General features: G+C 41.9%; 1 protein-coding gene across 5 annotated transcripts in view; it reads right to left on the reverse strand.

The window, feature by feature from the left end:
* The window catches only part of MYPN (myopalladin), a 186,931-nt gene that overhangs the window by 96,529 nt on the left and 70,238 nt on the right, over positions 1-20,164 (reverse strand). The gene's annotated exons all lie outside the window — the stretch shown is intronic.

Consider the following 20,164-nt stretch of genomic DNA (forward strand, 5'->3'; position numbering starts at 1 on the left):
GCAGAATAATAAGATCTATAACTAAAGCGCGGAAGATAATAAAATGGGTGTTTGACAGAACATGAAGACAAGAACTGATTTTGGAACCTGAAAAGCGAGTTTGGCTGTCCACTGCCAATTTGAGACAGGCACGTCCCATGAAAAAATTAGATCCTAAGTTTGTGGGGCCTTTTCCTGTCAAAAGGAGAATTAATAATGTCTCTTATGAACTATTGTTACCTGATTGCTCTAAGATTCATCTGGTATTTTATGTGTCCCTGTTGAGAGCAGTGACCCCTAATCCCTTTCTAGATCGCAACACTGGTCCTCCGAATCCAGTAGTTATTGATGGTGAGAAGGAATACAAGGTGAAGGCTATTCTGCATTGTAGAAGGAGAAGGGACCAGTTGAAGTTTCTGATCAAGTGGAAAGGGTATGGGAATGAAGAAAACTCTTGGGAGCCAGAGACTAACATACATGCCAAGAAACTGATTCAAGAATTCTTCCGCAGACATCCTGAAAAGCGTACCCAGTTAGGCATCTGGAGGTTGCCTGTAGGGAGGGGGCAATGACAGGAAAGGCTATGGAACCAAAGGAATCCTACTTGTGGTCACACAGCGGGTACGTGTGTACACACGGCTGTACATTGGTGCAAGACAGGCTATATCAACTGTACTAGTTCACAATATCACTTCTGCTTAGTCTATATTGATCCTGTTAACCTGCTACCTGTGTTCTGATCTTGTGTTGCTGATCCAATCTGCTTTGACCATGCTTGTATTCTGCCCTCACCGACCCTTTGCTTGCTTCTGGACCATGTCTCTGTCTGCTCTCACTGCCTACTTTCCTACTGTTCCCAACCCTGGCCTGGACTCTGACCATTCTTCTGCCTGTTGCCTTGTACCTGATCTGCCCACCAGTTTCTGACCCTGCTTGCCTGACCCTGCTATCATCTGCCAGCCTGCTGTCCTACTGCTCAGCATCTACAGTCCTGCCTGAATCTGGTACAGACAGACGACACATCTGTTTCTGGCATCCACAGCCTGCTGTCCTGCTATTCAGCATCTACAGTCCTGCCTGCATCTGGTACAGATGGACGACACATCTACCTCTGGAATCCACAGCCTGCTGTCCTAATATTCAGCATCTACAGTCCTGCCTGCATCCGGTACAGATGGACAACGCATCTGTCTCTGGCATCCACAGCCTGCTGTCATACTGCTCAGCATCTACAGTGCTGCACGCATCTGGTACAGATGGATGATGCATTGGCTTCTGGCATCCACAGCCTGCTGTCCTACTAATCAGCATTTACAGTCCTGTCTGACTATGGTACAAATGGACAACGCATCTGTTCTGGCATCCACAGCCTGATGTCCTACTACTCAGCATCTACAGTCCAGCCTGAAACCAGTACAGACGAATGACACAACTGCATCTGGTATAGCAGATCTATCAAGCACTCATGCCACTCCAAACTCTCGTGCCTCCTGTCTACTCTATCAGGGGTACTGAGAAGGAGATGTAAGAGATTGCCTTCCTCTCCACATCAGGCTTCATCACCAGGTATGTGACACAAGGCAACAGCAATCTCCTTTCTGACACAGCTGATAAATAATGAATCACTGCCACGTCATTTAGATTTGTATTAAAATATCACCTTGAGCTATTGATCTATGCAATTAACAGTCTTTATAGAACAGGCAGTAAAGAGAAATGTGAAAAGGAGCTGAAAGCGCAACCTACTGCCTGGATACAGTATATCTTCGTATTATTATTAATAATAATAATAATAGTAATAATAAATATTTACCTAAGAAAAAGAAAAAAAATAATGTTTTTAGTTCTAGTTATAATAAATAAACTATGCACAAAGAAAAATATGGATATTATTCTGCTAATAAACAATAAAAAAAAAAACTTAAACAAAGTAATCACGAAATCCAGCTGTAACTAACCATAAATAATTACTAGCTAGTTACCAGCTTAAATGTGTTAATCATTGAGTTTACACATTAGAAACCCCTGTCAGGCACTATACAGTGTTCTGATAATACACTAAAGTCAACTCAGACTTGATATACAGTAAGTGCTGTCCATTCATCTCTCAGTCTGCATGCTGATTTGCAGGGGGTCACATGATGCTAGTGGCAAGAAAAATGAATGTATCAATTTTAAAAATCCAGGTATGCCTTAAATAATATACAGTTTTCTTGGATTAACCCTTTCATGACCAGTGGCCACTGATACCTAGATGCCCAGGTCAAATTTAGCAGCATCGAGATACATTGATTAACAATAACTGTATGACTAATTTGCACAGACAAAAGCACAAATGTGTTCCTTTATTTTTTCTATTTTTATCAATTTAATATTATGTTTAATACTGCAATTACATATGACAGTTACATTACTGAATAGCTAGCACCCCAAATGGACAATGCCGCCTGTAAGTGGCAGTGTTCATCTGCAGGCTAAATACTTTCATTTGATTTTCATCACAAGATCAGAAACCACTCTGATTGGCTCAAAATTGTCACTGGGGACCCTGGCTGTCATTCACAGCCAGGACTGAGAGCCAGCAGCCTAGCAAAACTGTCAACTGGAGGCTCTCAAAGAAGAAGTTTATTAATGTATAGATTGTGAGCAAAAGGGGGTTAAACAAGTGTTATTAAAATAAATATAGTGGCAGTACCGTGTTCTACCAGGGTGCAAAAATAGATGTTAACCTAGGATTCTTAGCCAGGCAGGTTGAGGGGCTCCAGGAGAGTTTGCTTAATACAGAGGAAACTGGCTTTTCAATTTCCTCATCATTTAGAAAAATCCATTTTGAGTCCTAGAGCCTTTAGATTTCATAGAGATCTGGGTGAAATTAAATCTCCAGTCCTGGTTTGCAGAACCACCAGCACACTAATAGGTGTTCGCTGGGCTTTTTGTAGAGAACTGACCATGGGTCTGGGCTCCACCCTCCTGATATGTCCAGGTGTGTGCAAGGGAACAGACAGAGGGGTACATGTCTGCACTGGAATAGACAGAGACCCAAGTGTGAGTGCCAGAGCAGCAAGGGACCATGCAGAGAGTGTTGGTGAGAAAATGGTCTGTAAGAGATAGACAAGGACCTGAAGTGGAAGGCCTGAGCGACAATGCAGTATGTGAAAGCCAGGAGGCAGAATATCTATTTCTTTGATGAAGAGAGCCTGGAGGGTGGATATTTAATTTTTTTGTTAATGGTAAAACCCCCTTTGAGGGAAACCTACTGGTTTTGTTTTTTGGAACTCTGTTTGAACTTTCTTTTAAATAAAAGTTGGCCCACAAGCCCACAAATGACAATATCTGTCGTGGACTATACTCACTGGTGAGCGTTACACTAGAGCTAGACAACCCTGAACTTTACAATATACTGTATAAATATACAGTATATGCCTACATTTTTACTTTAAAATTAAACAGACCAAAAATGAATTATTATACATTAAAGTGATTGTAAACAAAATTTTTTCTTTATTTAACATAAAAAGATGTTATGCTTACCTGCTCTGTGCAATGGTATTGCACAGAGTGGCCCCTTACTGCCTTTTCTGGATTCCTCTACCAGCACTCTCTGCTCTTTCGTCCTACAGGTGCCCCCTCAGCAAGCCATGCACTGAGGGGTACCCGTGTGGCCATGCTCCCGAGCCAGGCTGTGTGCATCCATAGACATACACAGTGCAGCTCAGCCATGCCCCTACTCCCTCCTCGCAGGATTTGAATGACAGTAGCGGAAGCCTAAGGTTTCCACTGCTGCCTATGTCTCCTGTGTGCAGAGGAAGAGAGAAGAGTGGGATTGCAAATGAGACATCACTGAATCAGTGGGGGGGGGGGGTCAGGTAAATGTTTAGGGACAAGGGGGAAAAACAGATAGTGGGGCATTGTATAAAGTTAAAATGTTTAAACCTTAGAACCACTTTATTGTCAGGTTCTGGATCAACTCAGGTTCAGAGATCTAACCTCTGAACTCTTGAAAAATCTCACATAATTTATAAACTTTTCTTATGCTTGCAATTTCCCAGAAAAACGTTTTGGCTGGAGATGAGCTTTACTTCTCCAGTATCTACTGGAACTAGAGGAGAGGAGAGGATGCCACCACTCACCTAAGGAAATGAAGAATACATTCATGAAATGTGTCGAGTTATAAGAGGCACTCTTGTTTTAGAAATCTGACTGTGTGGAAAATGTATATTGAATAATTATATTTGTATGATGCATACTTTATGCTAATGTATGCTAGTTGAAACAAATTTTAACTAATTATTCCATGTACAGTAGGTACAAAATTTTCATCTATTGTTTAATAAACAGATTTTTTTGTATAAATCACCAGTATGTTATGCCTCATTTAAAGTCTCATGGGCAAATTATTTGCTTTGTGTATTAGTTGTTTCACGATAGAGGTGTTGTATTATAGGCACCAGACCATAATTCTGTTTGTTATAGATTTGAATGCTCGGCCCCGCCTCCCTCTCTTTTATCATTGGCTCACTGGCTGTGATTGACAGCAGTGGGAGCCAGAGGCTCCTGCATCTGTCTCAGCCAATTAGAAGAGAGAGTCCTGGGATAGCCGAGACTCCAGTGCACATTTCTGGATCGAGACGGGGGCTTAGGTGTTATATTGGGGAGGCTGGGGGGGATGCTGTACACAGAAGGTTTTTTCGCTTCATGCATAGAATGCATGAAACACACCAGAAAGCAATATATAAAATACCCAACCTATAAGCAATATTAATGCAAATTATTACAATTTATATATAAGTGTTAAAGTGGTGACACATACAAAAAACGGAGGAATCGGAGGAGGTTATCTATGTTCTAGAGGAGGCAATATCTGGAGGCTAATAAAAGGGGGTCCAGGAGCCCTTAATAATCCTGAAAAGTGTTATACTCACCAAACATCTGGTGAGTGCGGTTCATGTTGGTTTTGCACTGGTGGATGGTGGAAGGACTATTATTGGCACTGAAGAATTTTTAGCTTGCTTTTTTTTATCATGGGACTTTTTTTGGATATGTCACTGGACTTTATATATATTTTTTTTGTTTTTTGTATGTGTCACAAAATATTTTGTTTTTTAACACATATATAAAAATTTTAATAATTTGCATTAATATTGCTTATAGGTTGGGTATTTTATATATTGCTTTCTGGTGTGTTTTGCGCTGTTTTTAGTTGAAAGAAATATTTTTTGGTTTTATACTTATGCACAGCAGCATCTCACGTGGTTAAGTGTGTGGGGAAGGAGGTCCTGGGCGCTGAGTTTTTTTCTTTTTTATAGAATGTATGAAGTTAACAAATTTTGAGCCTTTAGAACCACTTTAATTTATGTATTTTTTTATCTACTTAAAGTTCAGATTTAATTTGTAACTATTTACAATGACGGCTGCCTTCTACGTCAAAAATATCTACCACTTATGTTTGCCCTTTTATTTCAGAATTGAATACACAGTAAAGTTGAGAATAGACAAATGTTTACCTTTTGACATGCTAAGATAATGTCACACTCACTATCCATTTGCTGTTGCCAAGCCTGAGGTATCCACAGTCTTTCCTTCCAGCAGAAAATCTTTAATTAGTTCACATATAACAGGTGCCATCTCTCTTGTGTTACTGTCACTCAATGACATTTGCAGCCCTAGCACTGATAAAGGTAGGAACAGCAACATATTTGAAATGACACTGGCTCTCTGGCATCATGTCACTAACTATTAAAGGGAAATGATCACTCTGTAGCCTTGTATCAAAGAAAAACAAATGCCTGATTGGAGGGGGTATGTAAAGAGGCTGTTGTCTGGAATAACTCCTGGAAAGCACTGAACATCTGATTGATGACATTTAGTTTATAGGTCACTCACAAAGATCATCTGATGCCATTCATGCCATCCACACAAGTAACACATATTTGCCGAAAAGGGTAAAAAATTACTGGTCAAAAAAGGGATGAAATTCCATTTGTAAACTACCAGATACATTTGGCAGAGATACAAAAGCTTTGAGTATGATGGGAATACCTGGATCCGAAATAGTTAAGAAAAATAGAATTGCAACCATGGTCAAGAGTTATGAAAATTGTGTTCATGAGGCAAACAGACTCCCAAAGATGTTTAGAAATGGTCATACAGTAGTACAACTCCCAAAGATAGAAGGGTTGACAGAAAGATATACCACAAATAAAGATTGTTTCTCATGTACAGTAAGAAGCACGCAGAGCTGAAGAATGATTTTGACCACACAAAGCACAAAAACTGATCTGTGTTAGACTGGTCAGTTTTCATCCTTTGGCTGGCCATTCAGAGGTACAGGACACTGTGAAGACACATAATGTGCCTGTATTGGGTAGTTTGTTCAGCCAACATGGCCCCCAACCAATCACAGCCTGCCTATGGCACATACTCCCTCCCAATCACAACCTACCGCTTGGACATACATACCTCATACTGTAATACAGGAACGCTGTGTGTCTGCATAGTGTCCTGTAACCCCCCCCCCCCCCCCCCCCCCCCACACACACACACACACACAAACACACTATCAGAAAGAAAGGATGTTCGGTCACATGAAAGAACTTTTTAAACTTGTAAAAAAGGTCAGAAAGATCAGTCCTGAACCTAAGTAAAATCAATTATGGTGCTTACATAGTTATAACTGTATTAGCAAGTGTCTATAACATTATATTTTCACAACTACTTTAAATGTGACTATGATTAGTAATCATGTGCAGGTGTGCAGCTTACATTTTTAGGATCAAATTCATTTCTCCCACTCATAGCTTTACTTTTCAGGATAACATTTTAACTGGGAACTAATTTCTATGACCAAATGTGTGGAGGACTATTCATTTCAATGTCTATTATTTTAGAAAAGCTTCTTCTAATTGTTTCTATACATTATGATCTTAAAAGTGGGTAGTCTAATGATAAAAACCCTTTTCATAGCTGGCAGTGTTGGGGAACACAAATGTGTTAAGGATAGTTTATATACATTTTTAGCCGGATTAAGTTTTTTAAAATCTGGCAATAATTTGTATAATGAGATATCCCCAAGCAAGCAGGCCCAATTTTTTTGTCTTTAATGGAGCAGAGGACAGGATCAAAGTAGAGAACATGTTTTCAGTGAATAAATATACTGTAGATGTGTGGGTAACTGTATAGTAACAATACAATTAGTTGCTAGCACAAAATGGTGTAAACGCAAAATTAAATACAAAGGTGCCGTGCTTACTATACCTAATACCAATAATATTAAATCAAATATCAATATTATGAAATAAATGTGAATGGCTCTGTGTGTCACTGACAGATAATGATGAAAAAAACAATGGAATAATGTAATCAAAATTATAAAATACACAAAGTAATAATATTATTGCCTCTGATGGCATCATTCTGACTTAACATGTAGGCAGAGCCTATTGACTTGGGAGAATGAGTGCGAGACCTTACAGACTGCATGATCCATCTCTGAGTGGTGTTTGGTCTTTCAGTGGCTGCAATGGAAAGGCATGTGAGTGAGCACAGCAGCAGTTCTTAATGCACTTTTTTAAATATCCATGTGAGCGCATATGCATTTGTTTTTTTTAATAAAATCAGTTTGTCAGTGAGCACTATGGATTGTGTTTTGTTTTACTGAGCTCAAGATACGGATAACTAGTAGGATTGACATCCTGATTGTGCACCTTTCCTCCATTGATTGGATCCATCTAGTGGACCTGGGCGTGGGCTGCTTCAAGTGATTTTGACCTCTGTAATGAGGGTTAGATGGTCAGGTGAGAGCACACCTTTGGGACACTTGATGGAGGATTGACTGCACTGACAGCTCATGATGTTTACAGTCAGGAGCCTGTAGAATGAGCTTCTTATCAGGTGATCTCTGTGACAGCCAATCACAGTAATCATATGAGTGGAAAGCTCAGAAAATGCCTCTAGTGTCAAAAATCTCTTAAAGGGCCAGCAGAAACTGGCAGTAAGGGGTTAATATAGTGTGAAGTATTTAAAGGGGAAGTCTATGGAAGCTGTGCCCATAAAGACAAGCACAGGAAATAGGACTAGTCACCAACATTGCTTGTAGGTTCCCTGTAGTTGATCTTTTACTCATTGCTGACTGACCACAGTGTGTATCTGTGCAGAGGCAACTGTCTTGGTATAGGATAAAGGCTTTGCTTCAGAGTTGCCTCCCTGTTGACTGGTGATCCAATGTCTGGTGGGAGAATATTCAAATATCAGCAGGAGAGCTTCAGAAAGCAAAGAGCTAAATTAATTTAAGAAGCAAGGAGGTCCTTGCACAGCAAGTATTCATGGACAGCTTTCTCTCCATCAAGGAGAACAGTGGGCAGCACAGTAGTGACATTACCATATCTCACTCCAAATCTGGAAAGATTAGCAGTCAGAAGCAGCAGCGCCTTAGATGATTTCATATTGCAGACATACAGCTAGGAGATTCAAGGGTCAAGAGCACTGCCATTTTTAGGAGGAATACAAGATAAAGGATACATTTTTCAAAGTACTGCTTAGTTACAATTAACATTTCCAGATGTTCCCCTTTAAGATAGCAAATCTTTATTTTTTGGGTTCAGGCCCATTTTAATGTGAGTATGGTTTGGGAACCGGTGGATACTGAACAGTATTTTTTTTATATGAGCTTATGTGTGCTTTACTACAAACACTACAGAATTTAGGGCCCATTCATACCACACAGTTGCAGTAGTAATGCACTTGCTCAGTGCATTGGTGCACTGCAGTATCATCCCAAGACATCCGCCAAAGGACTTGTATTGCAGCACAGTGCAAACCATGGCAATGCATTAGCATGTGTTGCAGCATGATGATAAAAACTAGTGCAGGTTTAATATTGGTTTAATTATGTGAGGAGAATATTCATGATATGCACCATGAAGTTGCTAATAATGACCACAGAGAGTTCATCCTTACCAACTCTTTCAACTTTCCATTAACTACTGTACTGCATATAGCACCAGTTCATAGACATGACTTTGTTCACATGTAGCCAAGAAGTGACTTGGCATTTGCTGTTCATCTGTCACTGCATTAAAGACACCTTCTGAGAACAGTTGGTAAATTAACTCCAGAGAGATTATATTAGACTTGAAATAAGTAAACTGTCCCTATTCTGTAACAGAAGAAATTCCAAAGTCACAGAAGACTTCAGTGGCTGATTCCTATTGAATGGAGTGAACAACAGCGGTGCAGTCAGTAGGATAGAGAATTTAATTTTATTTTGCAGGGCAATACACAAACAACAGTGAGGAGTTAATTAAACAACTGATCGCCTCATCACCAAATAGGTGTTGCCGTCTTAACCATGACTATTGCGACAAAAACAAATAGTAAATTCCCCTGTATGAGACAAGCGGTTACTCTGACAGCAAACAAGGCTTAGATCAAGACGTAGTCTATATTCCAAATTGTATTTACTGGTTATAAAAGGTAAAGTGCAATTTAATAGACACAGTGCTAAATTCCCACAGAATTCAAGACATAACAACAATTTAAAAACAATGTCACATAATAGACGTCCAGACATCAGAATTATATTATATATATTTTGCACAACCAAAAGGCACAGGTGTAAATACCGCCTCTGGTATCAATAAATCAAACACTGCAAAAAATACATGCCCCAGGGCCCAAGATACAATTCCTCTCTTGTGCTGGAGTAAATTAGTGGTGAAAGCCTCCTCATATAAAGTGGTATTACATAATAAATGTGGGAATAATATTATCCCTGCATATCAGGGTAAGTGCTGGTAGTCATGACAGTTAATGAAGTTGGATAGTAGTAATCTTTAGGAGGAGTTATCCATAGAAGTGAATAATATCCCAATTAACAATCTGACCACCAGATAGATAGCCAGTTTACATAGTCCTTTTAAGTACAGGGATCAAGTTGGTAAACTCAAGTTCACTGTCACAAATCTGTCTGCATATGTTGGAATTTGTGGAATAACCCACTAGGGGAAGAGTAGGTAAAAGGGGAGTCAAGCCTGCATGTGATGTTGAAAGGCTCAATGACTCTATCCTTGTTTCAGTTTTTTAGGGGAGCCTGACCCAAAGTCTCAACAAGATACGTAGTTGGTAAATCCACTCAATATCACTGTATGCCAAAGATGTTACTTCAGTTCAAAGAAGCTCACACTGTGATGTAGAGGTACAGTCTTAACGCCCTGCAGACCATCCCCACATGGTACTGCTAAGAGACTTCCGCATCTTGTCGTGCACGAGGCTATGGCTGTCCAACACTTTTACTCCACATGATCCATCGCCATGATGTCCGGGTGTGGGGGCGTGGTATGGTGACATCACGGGACACTCAGTGACGTCAACGTGTTTCGCTTACGTTCAAGCGTAGCTTCATTAGGAGAGCATTTCAAAATTCATGACAGGGTCACTTTATTAATTTGAACATGGGAAACTGTCCAAATAATGCAGTGATGTACTGCAAATATTTTTTGACTTTGCCCAAAGACTATTTAGAATCTACAGTATTTGATCCATGATATTAATTAGGTGGAAATATATATAACACCTTTCATGCAAACAATTTTAAGAATACCTACAAATTGCTTCGCACAAAAGTGTTTTGAGATGGTATCATTTGTTCAGTGGGCCAGCCTAAACATTTGTTGGAAAAGTCAGACCACTGCATCAGTTGTTTAGCATTCAGCAAGGACAATTCTTTCCAGGTTCCTTTCTAGTGCTCGGTCCAAGTTCCAGACAACTGGCTTTCAAACACGTAGATGCCATTCCAGCACATTATCAAGCTCTAATTAAAGTCAAGACTTTTCCAGCAATCTCATTCATAATGATACATGCTTGCTTATTATATTTGATGAATAGAAATGAATGAAGAAAGAAGAGAAACAAATACTGTGCACACTATAAAAGTCCAGATACAATGCCTACTAGTGTATATGTGTTAACATGCAATTTAAAATTAAAACTATAAAGACCTGGGTGGATGTAAGTGTTCTGATTCAAGAGAGTACAATGTACACATAGGAAATCCATTGAGTTGACGAGTGTGGATTTCTCTCTGCACAAAATATTTGGGGTTTATAAAACAATCTTCAACAATGCATTAACTATATTACAGCATACATATTTTTTCTGTAAGTGATTTAGAGGACACCTGTCATTAGTGCAATAGGTAGATTGCCATTGCTGACCTCTCCTAAAAATACTTTTTTGGTGTTCCCGCTGATGGTTTTTGCTTTAATACTTTCTGAGTCATTGATATAGAACAAATATAGATATAAGAAAATATAAATGTTATCTCATTTTCATTGGATTCATGCATGTTACAGGACTGTGGTTCACAACTGCTGGAGCCATACATAGGCAAGCAACTAGTATCAACTAGCATTTAAGAAAGATCTGTCATGGTAGCCCACATATTTTTTTCATGCATGGGTGTCATTAAGCCACCTTCCTCACTATCAAGGTAAGGGAGCACTTGTCTAACCACCAACAATTTAAGGTGTGTGTGCGAATGAATGGAAAGCTGTCATGAACCAACACCAGGAATGGCCAGATTGTCGTGGCTATACTCTGAAAACTGGGACCAGACTGTGTATGCTTTAAGTGACATTTATTTACAGAGAAACAAAATCCATCCAAACACCAGCACACAGCAAACATAAAAATATAAGTGAACCAAAAACCCAGTCACAGAACAACTGACTAATAAGTAACAAACAGAAATCGCAATTAACAACTAAGTATATACACTGCTCAAAAAAGATTAAAGGAACACATTGAAAATGCATCAGATGGGGAAAAATATCATGCTGGATATCTATACTGATATGGACTGGGTAATGTGTTAGGAGCATAAGGATGCCCCATCCTTTGATGGAAATTAAAATTATCAACCTACAGAGGACTCAAGTCAAAGACACCCCAAAAATTAAAGTGAAAAAATAATGCAACAGGCTAGTCCATTTTGCTGAAATTTCATTGAAGCAACTCAAAGTGATACTCAGTACTTTGTATGGCCCCCACGTGCTTCTATGCATGCCTGACAACAGCGGGGCATGCTCCTAATGAGACAACGGATGGTGTCCTGGGGTATTTCCTCCCAGATCTGGACCAAAGCATCACTGAGCTCCTGGACAGTCTGAGGTGCAACTGGGTGGCATCGGATGGACCAAAAGGTGATATCCCAGAGGAGTTCTATTGGATTTAGGTCCGGTGAGCATGGGGGCCATTCAATGGTATAATTTCCTTCATCCTCCAGGAACTGCCTGCATACTCTCATCACATGAGGCCGGGCATTGCCGTGCACCAGGAGAAACTCAGGACCCACTACACCAGCATAGGGTCTGACAATGGGTCCAAGGATTTCATCCCAATATCTAATGGCAGTCAGGGTGCCATTGTCTAGCCTGTAGAGGTCTGTGCATCTCTCCTTGGATATGCCTCTCCAGACCATAACTGACCCACCAACAAAACGGTCATGCTGAACGATGTTACAGGCAGCATAATGTTCTCCACAGCTTCTCCAGACCCTTTTACATCTGTGACCTGTGCTCAGGATGAACCTGGTCTCATCTGTGAAAAGCACAGGGCACAAGTGGCGGACCTGCCAATTTCGGTTAACAATGGCAAATGCCATTCGAACTCTATGGTGCTGGGCAGTGAACACAGGGCCCAGTAGAGGACGCTGGGCCCTCAGGTCACCCTCATGAAGTCTGTTTCTGATTGTTTGGTCAGAGACATTCACACCAGTGGCCTGCTGGATGTCATATTGTAGGGCTCTGGCAGTGTTCATCCTGTTCCTCCTTGCACAAAGGAACAGATACTAGCCCTGCTGATCGGTTAAGGACCTTCTATGGCCCTGTCCAGCTCTCCTAGAGTAACTGCCTGTCTCCTGGAATCTCCTCCATGCTCTTGAGACTGTGCTGGGAGACACAGCAAACCTTCTGGCAATGGCATGTATTGATGTGCCATCCTGGAGGAGTTGGACTGCCTGTGCAACCTCTGTAGGGTCCAGGTATCGCCTCATGCTACCAATAGTGACACTGATCCTAGCCAAATACAAAACTAGTAAAAAACAGTCAGTAAAGATAAGTAGGGAAAAAAATGTCAATGGCCTCCACCTGTAAAAAAAAGTTCTATTTTGGGGGTCATCTCATTGTTGCCCATCTAGTGCACCTATTGTAATTTCATTAACACCAAAGCAGCTGAAACTGATTAACAACTCCCCTTTGCTACTTAACTGACCAGATTAATACCCCAGGAGTTTAATTGACTTGATGCTATACTCTGATTAAAAAGTGTTCCTTTAATTTTTTTGAGCAGTGTACAATATATACAAAATAGGGAACACTACAAAGCAGGGAAAACTGAACTTGCAGAGAGCAGATGGGGAGGAGAAAGCAAAACTGGGAACAGAAATAAGGGAGAGCAGGTACAATACAAGGTCCAGTGTACAGGGCTGGGGCAGGAACAGGATAACGGCTAGCAGTATCTGACAGCAAGGACCTAAATACCCTCCCAGCAGGTGGCAATTGATTACTATGGTCTACTGGGAGACACCTTCTGGTGGACCCTGGAACTACAACCTTCCACTCTGAGAAGCACAGTGCCACCAGCAGGCGATCAAGGTCCTGACAGGCCCCCTACCTTAAGGATCAGTCTCTGGACAATCCACTGTGCCCCCCGCAAGGGAACGGAAGCTGACTAGGTATCCCATTAACAGAGTACAACTGGGTAACAGATAAGGAATCAGCAAAGTCCAGCTGGGCAGTGGTCTGGGAACCAGCGAAGTCTGGCTGGGCACTGGCCCACGAATCAGCAAAGCCCAGCTTGGCTGTAGCCAGAGAATCTGCAAAGTCCCGATGGACAATGGATCAGCTAACTTAACAGCTGGCAGGAGATATTCACAGGCAACGTGGCAGCTTGAAGCACATCATCAGAGGCTGACTTGACAGCGGACCTTTAGTGGCTGGCTTAGAAGCGGACAGCGGATCACCAGAGGCGGGCATGGAAGCAGACAGCGGATCACCAGAGGCAGGCTTGGCAGCAGACAGTGGATCAAAAGAGGCGGGCATGGCAGCAGACAGCAGATCATCAGAGGCAGGCATGGCAGCAGACAGCGGATTACCAGAGAAAGGCTTGGCAGCAGACAGAGGATCACCAGAGGAGGGCATGGCAGCAGACAGTGGATCACCAGAGGCGGGCATGGCAGCAGACAGTGGATCACCAGAGGCAGGCATGGAAGCAGACAGCGGATCACCAGAGGCAGGCTTGGCAGCAGACAGTGGATCAAAAGAGGCGGGTATGGCAGCAGGCAGCAGACAGCAGATCATCAGAGGCAGGCATGGCAGCAGACAGCGGATTACCAGAGAAAGGCTTGGCAGCAGACAGAGGATCACCAGAGGTGGGCATGGCAGCAGACAGTGGATCACCAGAGGCGGGCATGGCAGCAGACAGTGGATCACCAGAGGCGGGCATGGCAGCAGACAGCGGATCACCAGAGGCAGGCTTGGCAGCAGACAGCGGATCAAAAGAGGCGGGCATGGCAGCAGGCAGAAGACAGCAGATCATCAGAGGCAGGCATGGCAGCAGACAGCGGATTACCAGAGAAAGGCTTGGCAGCAGACAGAGGATCACCAGAGGTGGGCATGGCAGCAGACAGTGGATCACCAGAGGCGGGCATGGCAGCAGACAGTGGATCACCAGAGGCGGGCATGGCAGCAGACAGCGGATCACCAGAGGCAGGCTTGGCAGCAGACAGCGGATCAAAAGAGGCGGGCATGGCAGCAGGCAGAAGACAGCAGATCATCAGAGGCAGGCATGGCAGCAGACAGCGGATTACCAGAGAAAGGCTTGGCAGCAGACAGAGGATCACCAGAGGAGGGCATGGCAGCAGACAGTGGATCACCAGAGGCGGGCATGGCAGCAGACAGTGAATCATCAGAGGCTGATTTGGCAGGTGACAGTGGACCTTCAGTGGCTGACTAGGCAGCAGACAGCAGATCACCATAGGCAGGCATGGCAGCAGACAGCAGATCACCAGAGGCATGCTTGGCAGCAGACAGAGGATCACCAGAGGCGGGCATGGCAGCAGACAGCAGATCACTAGAGGCAGTTGTGGTGGCAGACTGAACCGTATCAGCAGGCACTGAAGCAGAATGGACCTCATCAACAGGAATTGATGTAGACTGAACACCAACAGCAGGCAGCATGGAGGCAGACTGGACCCCATCGGCAGGCAGCTTGGATGTGGACTGCACCCAATTGGTAGGCAGAATAGAATAAGGAACTGGCTGAATAATGGTTGAGGCAGCAGTGGATAGTGGCAGGGTTGTATGAGTAGAAAATAACTTTTGTTTCTTTTTTGGTTTAAATGCTGGAGTCCAGCAATTGGTTACCCTCAATGGGTTAAAAGCAGAGAAAGTGCAATTAAGGGAAGCAGGGTACTGGTATACAGGAGATAAGGAACACTCAGAAGCAGTTGTGGTTGCAAAGGGTAATGAAGGAAATGATTGTTGGTGTTTTGCAGCAGATCTGAATTGGTGTGAATCAACTGAACCTGGTGATAATATCTCTGACCAGGCCTGGAGCAGAAGCTGAACAAAGTTCAGTTTGCATTTCCCTTGGTTTACTAAAGAGTGCACAGCAGTAATACAATCTAACAGCACCTGTTGTGAACAAGCTGAGTAGTGCTCAAAGATATACTGTAAGCTGTGTCACCTTCCAGCAATCATACCAAACGCTCAACCTGAGGCATATTAATGGGAGGAGTAAAATCATCATGGCAATGAGATATAGCTGGCAAAGCTAATTCAGAACAAACCTTTATTTTGTCCGAATGAAAATCTGCCCCGATCAGCTAAGGTATTCACAACCTGAATGCATTCCAACAGTTTTTCACTGGCCCAAGCTGGATCTACTGTATGTAACTATATATAAAAAAATCATACATGGAATTCTTCTTTAAGCCCTACCTTTTTGAGGGACATTTTGGGCTAGTAGGAATGCATGAACAGCAGTAAAGAATACTGATGGCAGAATTCTCTAAGTCTACCACTACCACTATTATCAAAGTTAAGAGTCATCAGAGAGTGTACTTATTGTACTTTTCCAGTGTTCCAATGCATTTAAACTGTACCCTCTCACAAATATGAAAAATACAGATAACATACCATAACAGAACACACCCTGGGTACGGTTTTGCATGACCGTGCAATTGTCATTCAAAGTGCCACAGTGCTGAAAGGTGAAAATTGGCCTGGGCAGGAAGGGGGTAAAAGTGCCTGGTAGGCAAGCAGTTAAAAGTAGCCAAATAATTTCCATTTCATCAAAATACTATCCTAGATTTTTTTTTTGTTTTCCTTGAAATTAGAACCAGGACTGAAGCAAAGTTGAACTTGGCCAACTTGATGTCAATTTACAGTCAAGCTTAAATGTGTAACGGTGTACTCATGCATTGTAAGCAACCCTATAATAACATTTATATTTCATTGTAGAGTATCAGTTGTCTACATATCAAATACATCACTCCAGATATATATATATATATATATAAAAACAAAAATTAGGCATAACACAGTGTGTACCACCATGTCATTTGTATCAAAGCCCTGCCATTGCATCTCCATGACTGCCTAAATAGCTTACTTGACTTCTGTTTGAACCAATTTTTCAACATGAGCAACTGTCTTATTTTGTATTATCACAAATTTACAAATAACTCAGGACTTCATGTGTAAGGTGGTTATCGCAGAAGGTGATGAAGGTGAAAGTAAAAGAAAATCCCAAATTTTGGGTTGGCATCAGAACATTGATAGAAGTAAAACTAGGGACACAAGTTCTGGTGATCCTGATGACTTATCAGAATTAACTCACTTTGTAGGGATTTCCTCTCACTTCCTGTTTTGGACAGAAAATGAAGGGAAATCTCCCCAATGGGATGGCAAAAAAAACCCTCACGTACTCTATCCAAGGCATGTGGGCACATTCCCCTGAAAAAAGGAAGTTAATAAAAATGTCTGTCAACACCTCTGAAAGCTGGTGTGCACAGTCCCTAAGGACCAGGCCTGAAATATTATCTGAGTCTGCAGCCTTTCGGGGTTAACTTTCTGCAGGAAACCTCTGCTACAACCCTGAAGGGTAGTTCACTTGGAAAGGGATGAAATGAAGTCAGAGGAGGATGTTGGAATCTAAAACATAGGCATAAACAGTGTTCAGAGCATCAAGAAGAAAAGGAATAGCCATGACATTTGGCATCTCTGCTGGTGTAATCTGTGATGCTCTTAGTGTTTCTCTGCATACTCCATGGGTCTTTGGTGGGGAAGTGACCCTGAATTTTGAGAGAACAGTTAGCCATGGTTCTCCTTATACTCCTTGAAGACTTTCTAATTCAAGGAGAGAGACCAAATAGCAAAGGATAAATACTGTAGGATGAGCAAAAGTTCAGATAGTGTGGACTTCTTATGAGGATTGCAGAGGACAGGATCAACATCTCGCATGAAGTGTGAACATGTAGGGAGTAACTAGCATGAAAAATGGTCTGTAAAATGTTCCCCAGAGAGTAAACCAGATTAAAAATGGGGCACTAGGGTCAACATAGTAATCAGTGCTGGAGAAGAGTCAAGAGCTACTTGAGGACTCATTATAGTCAGTTCCTCATTTGGGAAGGGAATAGCAGGAACAGAGTGTTGTTGACCTTGAGATTCAGAGATCCCTTAGAAGACAGGTAGGGAGGAGGATAATTAGGCACTGCAAGTAGTGAAATCATCCTGTATAACAATAGACTCCCTAGGTAAAAAAGTAGGAGAGGGTAAGAATTTCCTAAAACAAGTTCCTATAAACACAGGAAACAACAATTAGGGAATAAGCACACTGAGGTGCAGTAATAACAGAAATAAAGAGAAGGTATGCTGAAAAAGATGGAGCTTTTTAGGGTCTAGAGTGGGAGCTACAGCAAGAAGCCTGAGCATCAAAATTGAAAGGGGTTAACTTTCCAAAGGACCAAAAGGAACAATAACCATTAATAAAAATGGGAGTGTATCCTAAAACAGAATGCTATTAACTTTGAGATCTACAGTTCAGGAGAGAGGCAGACTTTGAATCTCAGATAGTACTGCTGTAGTGGTTGAGGATTAGGTTTCTTCTGTACCATCTACAGATTTTCTGCATTAAAGCAGGTACCCAGCAAGAGAACCATGGAACAGTTTGTGCACCACCTTTGTAATGTATAAACACAGTCTACCTCCTTGAGTTCTCCGCAACAGATGATTATGATCTGCTTGGAAGCAGCCGGAGTCAGTTGGCTTGTTAGCGTCAAAAGAGATTGAAAGCTCACTAAATCAATTTAATTCTTTTTCAGTTTGATAATTTTGCCACAGCAAATGATCAGTTGAATGATCATGCCAAAACATGTATGGACACCTTTAAGTGGTGTTAAAGGCATGAAGGTTGAAGCTTAATGCATTCGCTCCATTTAGGGAAAAAAACCTTCCACACTCAGCTCCTCCCCAGCTCCCTAAATACTTACCTGAGCCCAATCTCAATCCATCACTGTGCCCAAGAGCAGCATCACTAGTCTCTCTCTCAGAGACAGCAGAGGGAGCCATTGGCTCCTGCTTCTGTCTATCAAATCCTGTGAGCAGACAGCAGGGGTGGGGATAAGCCAGGCTGTGTGTATCATGGACACACATAGCCTAACTCAGGAGGGAGCCCGCACATCTGCTGCCATAGCAAGTGGCTTGCCATATGTTAGACGCAGGAGAGGAGGAGTGGATAGGCCTGGCGTGGGACCCCAGAAGGGGAGGTTCAGGGCTGCTCTGTGCAATACCACTGCAGAAAGCAGGTAAGTATAACATGTTTATTATTTGATTAAATAATATATCTTTACAACTACTTTATGACATCTTGTTAAATGAAGACCTGCATGACATTATAGACCAGCCATTCTCAACAAGAATTCCCTGAAACACTAGGGTTTTTCCAGAGGTTGCTAGGGGTCAGCTATCACTGACTGACCTCCCATTTGATGATTCATTCATAGTTCCAGAGCCAATGCCACTTGGAAGAGTCAGCTGCATGACACCAATAACCTTTTTAGCTGTCTGTAAGAGAGGCATTCTGACCACTACTTTAGGAGGCATTCTTTCCACTGGCCCCCAAACGTAAAAGTCAGTCTTCCTACTTACATCCAATGAATTTGTTTTAAAAGTATTACCTGAAACCTGAAAAATATTTCACAGGTTCTTCAGGGGAAAAGGGTAGAGAAGGTCTGGAATAAACAAATAATAGACTGATAGCTACTGTATGTGAGTATTTCTATCACTGTGCATCCCAACTAAGCATTCAAATTGACTCAGCTTAGACAGTGCTATATATGATATATGGTATGCTATGTACCATGGACCATCACAAATCTAATTGATTGTCAAGCACAAATTAAAGCAACAAATAAAATAATTTTTTCAGTAAGCTAAAAATTGAAAAGAAACCTAATGTTAACTTTGTTTGTGTGTTCTGTATTTCTGATATTCCAGTAACCTGCTAAGGTTACATACTGTATGTGCTCCTCCAAATATTATAAGCCTAGAAAATATATATATGGGGGAATTCATAAAGAGTTTTATAGACACCCTTTAAAATTCTGTTGGGGTGCAGCACCGAAAGTGTTGGTGCTTGCCCCCAATTCCTGTACCTGTCACAGCCAGGTACATGAATTTGTATGTGTCTGCACTGGGGAACAACACACTGGACACACCTTCCTCAATGCACTCACTCCTGCCCTCCCTCCTCAGCCACTGCACCTGTCACACTGATAGGCACTTGACCAAGTAATGTAATACTAGGGGTGGGCAGAGCCTTTTAACTGAGCAACCAGTTTCCCATCAGGTCTCCTCCACTTTCCAGTGACAGCACATAGGAGTGGGTGGATCCATAGCTGCTATTCAGTCTATTAGTGGTTTTTGAATCCGCCCACTGCTGTGCACTGTCACTCAAAAGTGAAGGGGACCTGTGGAGGAACTAGTCTCTGATATTATTATTATACAGGATTTATATAGCGCCAACAGTTTGCGCAGCGCTTTACAATATAAGGGAGACAGTACAATTACAATACATTTCAGTACAGAAGGAATATGAGGGCCCTGGTTGTGGAGCTTACAATCTAAAG

This window comes from Staurois parvus, unplaced genomic scaffold (genome assembly GCF_062004578.1).
Source record: "Staurois parvus isolate SC_StPar_1 unplaced genomic scaffold, SC_StPar_1.0 ptg000437l, whole genome shotgun sequence".
Lineage (NCBI taxonomy): Eukaryota > Metazoa > Chordata > Amphibia > Anura > Ranidae > Staurois > Staurois parvus.